We start from the raw sequence: 14,912 nt of genomic DNA, 5'->3' as shown, positions 1-14,912 counted from the left end.
ATTTACATGTGTATACACACACACGCACACACATTGAGGGTTTTTCCTTTATTATTTATTTTGGTTGTTTTGACACTTTAAATACATCATTCTAAATGTCTTGGGACTATTGTTTTTTCAGTTAACAATATAGCTTGGGAATATTTCCATGTTAGTGCTCAGAGCCTTGCCACATTGTTTCTATTTTTATTTTTTCATGTGTCCTCTCAGGGACAATTTGGGTTTTTTATTGATCTTTATTTTTATTTTTAATATATTAAGGTATTATTGATAATACACTCTTATGAAGGTTTCACATGGAAAAACAGTGTGGTTACTACATTCACCTGTATTATCACCACATTGTTTTTTAACTGTTATGCAGTGTTTGGCAGTAAAGATGCACTGTGAAGATATTATTTTTTGCAGGAGGGGTGATTATGACAGAATAATATGTGAAGTATAACAAATAATGCAGTTATATGTTTTAAACTCCTTTCTAGTATAATCTCACATGCTAGATGTTTTAAGTTTTTGTTGTATTTAACTGCTTCTTCTCCTGTGCACTTAATTTGGTAGCAGTGGTTGGGTATAATATTAGCAGTAATCCTGGCACTGAAAGGGCCTATCTTTTGTCTTTTCAACAGAATGAAGTTGTCATTCTATTTTTATTATTTATTTTGCATAATGTCTGCTTGACTTGGAACTGTTGGTTGGCCTATGTTGTCATGACCTTCCCACAGTTTGCTGCTTGCCTTTTGTGTCTGCTTTGGCAACAGGAAGAATGTTATAGGCATGCCTCCTCCTGTGTCCTACGCAGTCAGTAGGGTAAGGATAAGGATAAGGCTGACACTTAGCCCAGGCCATGTCATTGGTGGAAATCTGATAATTGGAGCTATGTGTTCTTTTTAAAAATTTTTTTATTAAGGTATCATTGATATCATATGATATCTTGGGAAGGTTTCACATGAGCAACATTGTGGTTACTGCATTCACCCATATCACGAAGTACCTTCCCGCCTCCACACCCCATTGCAGTCACTGCCCAGCAACGTAGTAAGATGCTACAGAGTCATCACTTGTCTTCTCCGTGCTATACTGCCTTCCCTGTGAGCCACCTATATCACGTGTGCTAATTTTAATGCCCCTTAATCCCCTTCTCCCTCCCTCCCCACCAGCCTTACCCATCCCTCCCCTTTGGTAACCTCTAGTCCCTTCTTGGAGTCTGTGAGTCTCCTGCTGTTTTGTTCCTTCAGTTTTGCTTTGTTGTTATACTCCACAAATGAGTGAAATTATTTGGTACTTGTCTTTCTCAACCTGGCTTATTTCATTGAGTATAATACCCTCTATGGAGCTTTGTATACTTATCGAAACATTTCGTAAATTATAAATAGTGTTAAAGTTGGACAGACGCCAAATTGTTTGCATTCATTTTTTTAAAAAATTGATGGCTGTGCTGTCATAATTCAAAGTTCCACATTTAAGACAATGTGTCTTAGTTTAATTTCTTTAGTTAAAATCAGTGCTACTTAGAACTGTTTTCCAGAGGATGGCTGTAGAATTTCTTTAAGGACCTGATACGGATCTAAAGCAGTTATGATGAACAGATTTTCATGTGGTTTTTTCACTAGAAAAACAAAGCTGCTTGTTACTTTTTTTCTCCATATTTAACTTCTGTAACCCCACTTAAAAACCATAGGCCCTGCCTTTTTTTAAAGCAATTCTAATATTTTGAATTTTAAATGTACATCCTTTTTGGTTCTGTTATTTTTTGTTCTCAAGAATACACAGAAAGCACTTTTGCAACTGAATTGGTCTAAAGGGTAGGATCATAGTAACACCACTTACAGGATAGTAGGTACAGTTGACAGATGATTGCTGTAGGGATTCTAACTATTTCTACCATTACTAATGGGAATGGTTACATGATATGGATGATAAAGCATTTGTCAAGGAGGTATATATCATTTTTATGAGGAATGCTAGTTTTTTGTGGTTCCAAGCAAAATTTACAGCTGTGAAAAATACATACTTTTTTGTAGAAAATAGTTTTTGTTTTTGTATATCTATAGAATCTTGAAGGTAACTTTGATTTTAGGACTTTATTACTGTAGCTCTATTAACTTTATTTTGTCATTTGATCTGTCAAGCACAGTGAAGAGATAATGAGTTGTTTAGTTATTAATATGCATGTTAGAATAAAGCATCTAAAAATGGTAAAAACAAGTAGCAATTTCTCAAATTTTAATTTTATTTGCATTTAAAGTTTGAAGGGCAATTAAAAAGGAGTTACTTGAATAGATCAAATATGGTTAACAAAATTGTAGAAGTCATGTAGCAAAGAGTTTCTCTGAAAGTTCATTATCCATTTATCATCTTCTCAGAAGAGTAATCATTGCTCTTAATATTTGGTGTATCCATCAGAATTTCCTTACGCAAATACAGGCAAATACATTTATTTATATTCCTATCACCCCTACACACAAGAGTAATTCTTAACACACTGCTTTATCCTTGCTTTCTAAAAATTTTAGTTAACATCGTATCTTGAGTCCCCTTGCTCCGATAGTGATATGTAGAGCTCATCCTCTTTCTCTTTCTACAGATGTACAAATTTCCACCTTCTCAGTGTACCATAACTTAACTATTCCATAAGCACAGACACTTGGGTCTTATTTATTTATTTATTTAGGTATCATTAATATACAATCACATGAGCAACATTGTGGTTACTAGATTCCCCCATTATCAAGTCCCCACCCCATACCCCATTATAGTCACTGTCCATCAGCGCAGTAAGATGCTATAGAATCACTACTTGTCTTTCTGTGCCCCCCACCTATGTTATGTGGGCTAATCGTAATGCCCCTTATTCCCCTTATCCCTCCCTTCCCATCCATCCTCCCCAGTCTTTCCCTTTGGAAACTGTTAGTCCATTCTTGGGTTCTGTGAGTCTGCTGCTGTTTTGTTCCTTCATTTTTGCTTTGTTGTTATGTTCCACAGGTGAGTGAAATCATTTGGTACTTATCTTTCTCTGCCTGGCTTATTTCACTGAGCATAATACCCTCTAGCTCCATCCATGTTGCAAATGGTGGGATTTGTTTTCTTCTTATGGCTGAATAATATTCCATTCTGTATATGTACCACATCTTCTTTATCCATTCATTTACTGATGGACACTTAGGTTGCTCCCATTTCTTGGCTTTTGTAAATAGTGATGTACACACATATATCTTTTTGAAACTGGGCTACTGCATTCTTAGGGTAAATTCCAAGGAGTGGAATTCCTGGGTCAAATAGTATTTCTGTTTTTAGTTTTTTGAGGAACCTCCATACTGCTTTCCACAATGGTTGAACTAGTTTACATTCCTACCAGCAGTGTAGGAGGGTTCCCCTTGTTCTACATACTTGCCAACATTTGTTGTTCCTAATCTTTTCTACGTTGGCCATCCTAACTGGTGTGAGGTGATATCTCATTGTGATTTTAATTTGCATTTCCCTGATAATTAGTGATGTGCAGCATCTTTTCATGTGCCTGTTGGCTATCTGAATTTCTTCTTTAGGGAAATGGTCTGTTCATATCCTCCGCCCATTTTTTAATAGGGTTATTTGCTTTTTGGGTGTTGAGGTGTGTGAGTTCTTTATATATTTTGGATTTTAACCCCTTGTTGGATATGTCATTTACAAATATATTCTCCTGACATTTGGGTTTTTTTTTAAGTCTATGATAGGTTTTGTTTGTTTTGCATATGGATATCCAATTTTTTCTTCACTAATTATTGAAAAGACTATTCTTTTTTCAATGAATTGCTTTTACACCTTTGTAAAAAATAACTTGTCATGTATGTCTGGGTCTCTAGACTCTGTTGTGTTCACTTCATCTGTTTATCTTTATGCTAATACTCTACTGTCTTGATTACTCTTTTGTTTATGATAAATCTTGAAATCAGAATTACTCTTCCAACTTTGTACTTCTTTTTTAAGTTGTTTGGGCTATTCTTATCCTTTGCATTTCAATTATGTATTTTTTAGAGTAAGAATTTTAGAATAAGCTGTCAATATGGACAAAAAAGCCTGCTGAAATTTGGATTAGAATTGCATTGCATATATGGATCAGTTTAAGGGAAGAATTGACATCCTAACAATATCGAGTTTTCTAGTTCATCAACCCGGTATATTTCTCTTTTTATTTAGTCTTTAATTTCTCTCAGAAATGTTTGTATTTTTCAGTGTCGGGTTTTACTCATCCAGTTTTTCAGATAGATTTCATACCATTTGATAAAATTGTAATGAATATTTTAAAGTTTTCAATTTCTAATTGTATATAGGCATTATATAGGAATACATTGATTTTTTGTGTCTTGAAATCTTGATAAATTCACTTATTGTTCTAATAGCTTTACAATTAAATTACAACATATTTTCCCAGATAGTCATGTCATCTGCAAAAGAAGCCACCTTTACTTTTCTTTTCCAATTTGGATGCCTTTTATTTCTTTTGCCTTTTTTTGCACTGGCTAGAACCTCATGTCTAATGTTTAATACAAGTAGTGAGAGTGAACAACCTTGTTTGTTCCTCTTCTTTGGGGCAAGAGAAGTTTGTTTTTAACTACCAAGTATGATGTTAGCTATAGGGCTTTAGCAGGTGCCTTTTATACAACATAAATTTTTAAACTTGAAAGCTGTTGATTTTGGTGTGCTACTTTATCCAGTTCTCTTGCTGCATTTTTTAAATGTTTATAATAATTTTTCAGTTGATTCTGTTGGAGTTTTTAGGTATTCAGTCACAAAGTGTAAATAGACATTTTTACTCTTTAGTTTATTTTATACATTAATTTTTCTCTTGTCTCAGTTATACACAAGAACAATTTAAATTGTAGTAATGGTTATAGGGATCGTTGTCTTTTTCTTGATTTGAGTGGGAATGCTTCTAATGTTTCTTCAAATTATGATATGTTCCCTTTGAGTCTGAAATCTATTTTATTAGGTTAAACAAGTGTCTGATCCTATTTTACTGAGTTATTTTACTTTTAATCAGGAATAGGCATTCAATATTGTCAAGTAGCGTCTCATCTACTGTAGATATATTACTGTTATTTTCTGTTAGATCTGTTTATCTCATGAATTATATGAAAATATATCCCAATGCTGGGTCTTGTGTTCCTGGGATATGCCCTACTTCAGCTTAATGTACTGTAGTTATTAATACTTTTTTAGAGATGTTTTAGGTTCATAACAAAATTGAAAAGAAGATACAGAGAGTTCCCGTATACCCCATGCCACCACACATATGTAGCCTTCCCCATATTCAACATTACTCACCAGAATAGTACATTTTTTACCAAAGATGAACCTACATTGATACAGTATAATCACCTAAAGTCTGTAGTTTACATCAGGAGTTACTCTTGGTGGTATACATTCTGTAGGTTTGGAAAAATGTATAATGGCATATACCCATCACTATAATATCATATAGAATATTTTCACTGCCCTAAAAATCTTCTGTGCTCTGGCTCTTTATCCCTTCCCACTCCTCCTCCCCTTTGGCAACCACTGATCTTATTACTGTCTTTTTAGCTTTGTCTTTTCTATATATAATGTCATATATTTGGAATCACACACTAGGTAGCCTTCATATTGGTTTCCTTCACTTAGTAATAGGCATTTAAGTTTAACCATGTCTTTTCATAGCTTGGTAGCTCATTTCTTTTTAACCCTGAATAATATTCCATTGTCTGGATGAACCACCGTGTATCCGTTTACTTACTGAAAGACATCTTGGTTGCTTCCAAGTTTTGGCAATTATGAATAAAGTTGCTGTAAACACTCATCTATAGGTTTTGCATACACATAAGCATTCATCCCCTTTGAGTAAATACCAAGGAACATGATTGCTCAATAGTATGTTAAGAGTATATTAAATTTTGTAAGAAACTGCCAAACTGTCTTCCAAAGTGACTTATCATTTTGCATTCCCATCAGCAGTCAACAAGATTTTCTGTTGTTCTACATACTTACTAGCATTTGGTAATGTCAGTATTTTGGATTTTGGCCATTGTAATAGATGGATGTGTAGAGGTATCTTTTATAAAAAATTGCAGTTCCCTAATGACATAAGATGTGGAACATCTTCTTATATGCTTATTTTCCATCTTTGTATCTTTTTTGATGAAGTGTATTAATGTGATAAATATATTATGTATTAATGTTGTCATTGTAGTTTATTTTTATAGTTAACTGTATAGTTAAGTCTTTTGTTCCGTGGTTAAAATGTGTGTGGGTGCATGTGTTTCCAAGTTTCTGGCATTTGGATGGTCTGTATTTTTATTCTAGCGGTTAATTTCATAATTATCTTTTTATATGATCTTTCATTCTGTATTTTTTCATGTATCATCTAGTTAATCCACTACTATGCATATTATAAGTAGCCTGCTTTTTCATCTTTGTGCTTTTATGTCTGTAACTCCAGGGGGAAAATGTGTCTTCAGCCCAGGGCAAATAAATCTTTGAAGCTGAAATCAGTCAAAGGGAAAAATAGAGTGGGAGAAACCCGTTTATTGCTTACAAGAATCTGTCTATTCCCATTAGCCCATGTCTATTGCGACCTGGCTGCTAAGCCCCACAAAATCTCTCCAGTCCAGGTGCACGCCCCCTCTCCACCCGCCTAGTAATCAGCTATTGATGATGGAGATGGACTAGTTCTCCCCACCCCTTGGAAACACCTGTTGACATGGAGATGCACTAAGGCCCAGTGAGAGATTCTAGAAATACTGCAGTTTTACCCACAACGTCATTTCTCTATTAGTGTTTAATGAATAATATTCTTTTCCTACTGTTAAATATACTCTACTACTTGATTTCTTAGCATTAAATTATAAACTTGGAGGGCCCAGCCTTTCTCCCTTTTATCCTCTCAGTTCTTATTTATATTATTTTCATATTATTGGGGAAGACCTTCTGTTTTTTCATCTTAATCCCCACATTACTGTTTAGTGCTTTCATAACAATCCTTTGCCAATTCTTGCTGGACTGAAGTTTATCTCTTAGTGGTTTTCTCAAGAATAATGCATTAGAACAGTGGTGCCTTAGTTGATGCCTGTTTGAAAATGTATGCTTGATGCAATGTTTGTTTTGAAGGGTCATTTAGAGGGATAGGAAATCCTTGACTCATGCTTAACCTGTGAGTGTTGTTCCACTGTCTTTTAGCATTTAATGTTGCTGAGAAGTAATAGATGCCATTTGATTCCCCTCTCCCCCGTTTTAATTAACTTAATCTTTTCCACTTACTGCTCTAAAGATTATTTCTTCATCTTTTAAGTTCAGTAATTTACTAATATGTATTGGAGCACACTGTGTTAGATCAGTCTTCTCTGGCACTTAATGCCCTTTTTAATATGTAGATTTAAGTTTAAAGTTTTCTTGACTTTCATCTTTAAATATTTGTGATATTATGTTGTTTGTTTTTCCTCTTTGGACATTCTGACTATGCTCATATTGTTTCTCTTTTTACATCTTATCAAGCAGTAGTTCTTGAACTTCAGTGTGTGTTGGAATTATCTGGAGGGCTTGTCGAAGCACATTTTTGGGTTCTACTTGTAGTTTTCCTGATTTGGGAAGTGCTATGGTGGCCTGAGAATTTACAGTGTTTCTCAGACTCCCAGCTGAAACTGTAGCTCCTCGTCCAGGGACCCTACTTTGAGAAGCCCTGCTCTAAATCTGATAGTGCTGCCCTAATCCTTTGGTCCTGTTCATTTTGTTGTGTCCTTTAAATTTATATTCTCTTATGTGCCTTCATTTTCGTGATGATTTTTTTTCCTTCAGTTTTTTCCCTGTGTTTCTCATGTATCTTTAATTTTATTCAGTTGTTTTGTGATCTTCTTTCTCAAATCTTTGTGTTTCTGCTTTGTTCTTTTTAGCCGTGGGGGTTTCATTAATTTTTAAAAAGTCATGATAAAGTGTTTGGTGATAATTTTCCTCTGTTGTATGGCAGTATTTTTCCATCAGATCTGCACCACCTGTGAGTATTGCATTTCTACCTCTTTAGTTAGGTAATTTTATATTGATGCTATGCCACTTCCCTTAGTATTACTCATCTTTAAATAAATTAGATATTCCTGGATCAATTATTTGCAGGGCGGAGGGGACAAGGAATGATATTTTAGATTATGTTATCCAAAGTTTCACTGCTGCCATGGAGCCAAGTTTGCTCTAGATAGTATGGGTTTTCTGTATGATTCTTCTAAGTAGACCCACCCAGTCTTGCTCTAAACTTGTCTAGGAGCTACAGTGCTCAGTCCCCACCACTTTTTCACCTTGGTTTCTGCACTCTGTAATTCAAACATTAAAATTAGCTTTTGCATTTAAGGACAAGCTGTTTACTTTCAGGGAGTGTATTTTTTATTAAAAAATTAAAAAACAAATTTTGGTATCATTAATATACAGTCACATGAGCAACATTGTGGTTACTAGATTCCCCCCATTATCAAGTCTCCACCACATACCCCATTACAGTCACTGTGGATCAGTGTAGTAAGATGCTATAGAGTCATTACTTGTCTTCTCTGTGCTATACTGCCAACCCCATGGCCCCCCAACCCCACATTGTACATGCTAATCGTAATGCCCCCTTTCTTCCCCCTCCCCCTTATCCCTCCCTTCCCACCCATCCTCCCCAGTCCCTTTCCCTTTGGTAACTGTTAGTCCATTCTTGGGTTCTATGAGTCTGCTGCTGTTTTGTTCCTTCAGTTTTTTCTTTGTTCTTATACTCCACAGATGAGTGAAATCATTTGGTACTTGTCTTTCTCTGCCTGGCTTATTTCACTGAGCATAATACCTTCCGGCAACACCCATGTTGTTGCAAATGGTAGGATTTGTTTTCTTCTTATGGCTGAATAATATTCCATTGTGTATATGTACCACGTCGTCTTTATCCATTCATCTACTGATGGACACTTAGGTTGCTCCCATTTCCTGGCTTTTGTAAATAGTGCTGAGATAAACATAGGGGTGCATATGTCTTTTTCAAACTGGGCTGCTGCATTCTTCGGGTAAATTCCTAGAAGTGGAATTCCTAGGTCAAATGGTATTTCTATTTTGAGCTTTTTGAGGAACCTCCATAATGCTTTCCACAATGGTTTGACTCATTTACATTCCCACCAGCAGTGTAGGAGGGTTCCCCTTTCTCCACATCCTTGCCAACATTTGTTGTTTGTCTTTTGGATGTTGACTGTTCTATCAGAGAGTGTATTTTTGTGCAGTGTCTGAGGTACACTGCTAGTTCTCCCAGCTGCACTCTAAACTTTACTTAGCTCTTTTTCTCTTGAGGTTTCTGTTAGAATCTAGGTGCTTTTTGTAATGCACTTCTACTTTAGAGTTTGTGGATAATATTTTCCTTTGAGTTTTGTTGAAAACTTGGGTTACTTAAAGCTCTTTGATAAATAAAAATCATACCCACAAATCTTTCATTCTTGCTAGTGATTTCCACAAGGAGGAGAAAGCGGCTGCATCTATGTTGCGGCGATTTCAAGGCAATAATTTTAAAGCCTTGGGTTTGATTAAAGCACTGGACACATTTTTGATTTTTGTTAGCGATGACATTAAGTTCTCTTATATAGTTTACTGTTGACTCTATAGATATGAGCAGAATCACAATTCAGGTTTCCCTGTAGGGTATATGCGTATGTATCTTTGGAATTTATTTTGCTACTGTTAGATGAAGGGAATTTTAAGCATTAGCTAGTATTTAAGGTAGGAATATCCTAAACTGTTCCTTAGAACCTAATTTTTTGTGTTTTGAAAAAAAAACACACAATTCTCCAAATGTAATAGCCAGTGTTGCTTGATTCTCATTGCTCTTGTTTGATGGCCTAGCAGTTCTAAGAGCTGTTCCCCTCAGCTGTCACTGTACTGATGGCCAGCTCTCCCCTCTCTGTCAGTTAAGCTCCTCCATTGTTCTGGGGTGTGTCCTGGTTATATGGCAACAGGTGTCTGTGCTCTTCATAGTTCAGAAATTTACTGAAATCTTTCTCTTCTTCTGATGGTCCTCTAATTGCTGTTTATTGTTCTAAGTTAATTTCATTCCTGTAATTTTTTTGTGCCTTTGATTAGAAGGGGTGAAGTACATACCGCTTTTACCTACAGTGCTCACTCAAGTACATTTTCAAGAAAGACATGCCCTTTATTCTTGCATCGCTTGTTAAGTGTTCTTGTTGCGGCAATATTTTTAGACATACTTAAAACTGAATTGTTATCTTGGATATTACTAATTTTTATAAAGTATATTGACCAAACTTTTCCCCCTCATTTTCTTCTGCCTGCATTCTGGGAAATCTTGAGGTTGGATCTCAAATGAGATTTAATTTTCATTAATGTCTGTTTCTTTTCTATTGTGGGATTTTTACCCTTTTCTGAAATCTTTACTTTTTCCTTTGCCTATCTGCCTTTTTAACCTCATCCTGTTATTTTTTCATCTCATATAGTTCTTATTATTCTATTTTTGTTTTTCTTATTTCTTTTTCTTAAGAGATTATGTCCTCTGGCTTCCTATTGAGGACACAAAACTTTTCTAGTTCCTTTTTAACTTTTATTACTTAAAACTTTTTCTATCCCTTTTTAATGGGATTTTAAAATAGAATTTATTTGTAAAGTTGTACTTTTCCTATGAGTTTTCATGATGGTACTTCTCTTTCCTTAAATGATAAAGATTCATCCAGTCCCAGTGCTTATTAGTTGATAAGGGCTGTAGGTCATTTTTGTCTGCACTCTCTTTAAGTTTTAACTGACATGGCAGTTGTCTAGCTGCGACTGTGCTAGGGTGAAGTGAAATATTCTTTTGTCTTCTATGACATGATCTTTTGAACAGCTGGAGTGTATGAATAGTATAGTTTCCAATATGCTCTGCTCCTGTCTTTTTTCAACTACTACTTTTTTTTCAGTAAGTTAATATAAAGCTAATATACCTATTTTTAGTTCCTAATTATTTTCTTGGACTTGCTGCTTGTATCAATAAAGGAAGTGAAGTTCTTTAAAAGACTTGTACTGCCTAGATCAGCCTTTTCAGACTTTTTGGTCTAGGACCCCTTAATACTCATAATAATTACTGAGGACCCCAAAGAACTTTTGTTTATGTGTATTATATCTAGTGACACTTACCATATTAGAAATTAAAAAGGAAAATACTTATTACTTCTTTTAAAATAAGAATAGTAAACTTATATTAATAGAAATAATAGTTTGTGAAAAATCATTAAATATTCTAAAGCAAAAACAATTCGGTGTGAAGGGTGGCATTGTTTTACCTTTTTGCAAATTAAAGAATGTCTGGCTCAGGTGACGGCAGCTAGGTTCTCCCATTCTTTTCTATTCAGTTTGTTGTGATATGTCACGTAGCCTGTGATAAACTGTGTGGTGTACTCATAAGAGAGTGACAGTGAAAAGGGTAAATTATTGTTTAGCATAATTATGAAAACAGTTTTGACCTGACAGACCACCTGAAATGGTCTGAGGCACCCCCACAGACACACTTTGAAAACCCCCTAAAAGACTGGGAAAGGAAGGCTGTGGGAGCAGTAGCTGTGTTTCTGGTTGATGTGAACCTGTGTCTGTGACCTGCAGTCCACAGTGAGGGAAGGGGAGTGGGTCATTTTTCTTGGTGAGGCTTGCTGCCTGCGCAGTATATGAGGTCTAGTGGCCAAGTTTTCTTTTTTTTTATAATGTTGAAAATGTTCTTCTATATATATATATTTTTTTTTGTAGATTATTATTTTTTTATTGAAGGGTAGTTGACACACGGTATTACATTGCATTAGTTTCAGGTGTACAACATAGTGATTCAACATTCATATACATGACAATTCTGGGTACCAGCTATCACCATACCAAGCTGTTACAATATCTTGACTATATTCATTACATCCCGGTTACTTATTATTATACCATTGGAAGTGTGTACTTTTTTTTTTTTTTTTGTGAGGGCATCTCTCATATTTATTGATCAAATGGTTGTTAACAACAATAAAATTCTGTATAGGGGAGTCAATGCTCAATGCACAATCATTAATCCACCCCAAGCCTAATTTTCATCAGTCTCCAATCTTCTGAGGCATAACAAACAAGTTCTTACATGGAGAACAAATTCTTACATAGTGAATAAGTTCTTACATGGTTAACAGTACAAGGGCAGCCATCACAGAAACCTTCAGTTTTGCTCATGCATTATGAACTATAAACAGTCAGTTCAAATATGAATACTCATTTGATTTTTATACTTGATTTATATGTGGATACCACATTTCTCTCTTTATTATTATTACTTTTAATAAAATGCTGAAGTGGTAGGTAGATACAAGATAAAGGTAGAAAACATAGTTTAGTAAGAGAGCAAATGTAGATGATCAGGTGTGTGCCTGTAGACTATGTGTTAATCCAAGCTAGACCAGGGCAATAAAACATCCACGTATGCAGAAGATTTCTCTCAGAACGGGGGGGGTGAGGATCTAAGCCTCACCTCTGTTGATCCCCAATTTCTCACCTGATGACCCCCCTGCGACTGTGCCTGTCTTAGGTTGTTCCTCCCTTGAGGAATCTTACCCGTCTCTGGCTAACCAGTCATCGTCCGGGGCCATACAGGGAAATGTAAAGTTGGTAAGTGAGAGACAAGCCTTATTGTTTGAAATGGTTAGCTTTTTATTTCTTTGCATATTTATGCCCTGTAGCTTCTATGCCCAGCATTTGTCTTGAGGTATCTTTACCACTTGGAAGAATTATGATACTCGGTAAATTTGATATGAGGCACGAATTCTATTTAAGGGTTGTAATTAGGAAGGAAGAAGAAAAGCTATAGAAATAGCAGGCGGCAGAAAACATGGGAAGATTGATTATTTCTTTGATATATCTTCTTGTAGAGTAACTTCAGCATGTATAGGTTTTAAGCTACTACTTAAATTACACACACACATTAACATAATAGGAGTATAGTTACATAACCAAAGCATACCTGTAATTACCAGCCATCTCCAGTGAAACCAAGAAAACCAGTTAGGTACCTTAGGCATTTGTGAAAACTTATCTATGATATGGTGGATATTGTCCAACTGAACTTGAACAGTGTGAGAGAAATCAGACAAATCAAAACAACCCATTCCTGGGGAATGTTCACATCCCTTATGTTCTTTTAACAGTAAATAGTCTGTAGTTGTAAGATTTTGGAGTGCTACAATTTGCACTTCTCCTAATTCTTGATTGAGTTCCAACAGTATAGAACCAGTCAAATTTGTTGTTTTACTGTATGCACAGGCCAGCTTAGATATCTCCTTCATTCCCATGGCAAGTCCAGGAACTGGTGGGATGAGTGCATCTACAGCTGTAGCAGTGCTTGGATCTTTGTTGGGGTTTTTTGATGATCATCTTCTGGCATGAGTCTTCCAGAGAGTGCTGATGTTGGAAGTTCTTTTTCATATTGTATCTTAGTTCATTTTCGGGGTAGCCCAATTAGGCTTTGATCCTCTGTATAAACACAAACAGACCCTTTGCCTACACTTTTATATGCCCTTTATACTCTTGTGTAGAACTCATTGGAGGTTACCACACAGGAACTGCCCTTTTTTTTTTTTTTTGTTATCACTAATCTACACTTACATGACGAATATTATGTTTACTAGGCTCTCCCCTATACCAGGTCCCCCCTATAAACCCCTTTACAGTCACTGTACATCAGCATAGCAAATGTTGTAGAATCACTACTTGCCTTCTCTGTGTTGTACAGCCCTCCCTTTTCTCCTACCCCCCCATGCATGCTAATCTTAATAGTCCCCTACTTCTCCACCCCCCTTACCCCTCCCTACCCACCCATCCTCCCCAGTCCCTTTCCCTTTGGTACCTGTTAGTCCATTCTTGAGTTCTGTGATTCTGCTGCTGTTTTGTTCCTTCAGTTTTTCCTTTGTTCTTATATTCCACAGATAAGTGAAATCATTTGGTATTTCTCTTTCTCCGCTTGGCTTGTTTCACTGAGCATAATACCCTCCAGCTCCATCCATGTTGCTGCAAATGGTTGGATTTGCCCTTTTCTTATGGCTGAGTAGTATGCCATTGTGTATATGTACCACCTATTCTTTATCCATTCATCTATCGATGGACATTTAGGTTGCTTCCAATTCTTGGCTATTGTAAATAGTGCTATGATAAACATAGGGGTGCCCTGATCTTTCTCATACTTGATTGCTGCATTCTTAGGGTAAATTGCTAGGAGTGCAATTCCTGGGTCAAATGGTAGGTCTGTTTTGAGCATTTTGATGTACCTCCATACTGCTTTCCACAATGGTTGAACTAACTTACATTCCCACCAGCAGTGTAGGAGGGTTCCCCTTTCTCCACAGCCTCGCCAACATTTGTTGTTGTTTGTCTTTTGGATGGCAGCCATCCTTACTGGTGTGAGGTGATACCTCATTGTAGTTTTCATTTGCATTTCTCTGATAATTAGCGATGTGGAGCATCTTTTCATGTGTCTGTTGGCCATCTGTATTTCTTTTTTGGAGAACTGTCTGTTCAGTTCCTCTGCCCATTTTTTAATTGGGTAATTTGTTTTTTGTTTGTTGAGGCGTGTGAGCTCTTTATATATTCTGGACATCAAGCCTTTATCGGATGTGTCATTTTCAAATATATTCTCCCATACTGTAGGGTTACTTTTTGTTCTATTGGTGGTGTCTTTTGCTGTACAGAAGCTTTTCAGCTTAATATAGTCCCACTTATTCATTTTTGCTGTTGTTTTCCTTGCCTGGGGAGATATGTTCAAGAAGAGGTCACTCATGTTTATGTCTAAGAGGTTTTTGCCTATGTTTTCTTCCAAGAGTTTAATGGTTTCATGACTTACATTCAGGTCTTTGATCCATTTTGAGTTTACTTTTGTATATGGGGTTAGACAATGGTCCAGTTTC

The 14,912-nt window shown here is 36.0% G+C and overlaps 1 protein-coding gene across 3 annotated transcripts in view; it reads left to right on the top strand.

Moving 5' to 3' along the window:
* RNGTT (RNA guanylyltransferase and 5'-phosphatase) overlaps positions 1-14,912 on the top strand; it is a 264,552-nt gene that overhangs the window by 100,579 nt on the left and 149,061 nt on the right. The gene's annotated exons all lie outside the window — the stretch shown is intronic.

Source organism: Manis pentadactyla, chromosome 12 (genome assembly GCF_030020395.1).
Source record: "Manis pentadactyla isolate mManPen7 chromosome 12, mManPen7.hap1, whole genome shotgun sequence".
In the NCBI taxonomy this organism is placed as follows: Eukaryota; Metazoa; Chordata; class Mammalia; order Pholidota; family Manidae; genus Manis; species Manis pentadactyla.
This window is presented reverse-complemented; position numbering and strand designations above follow the sequence as displayed.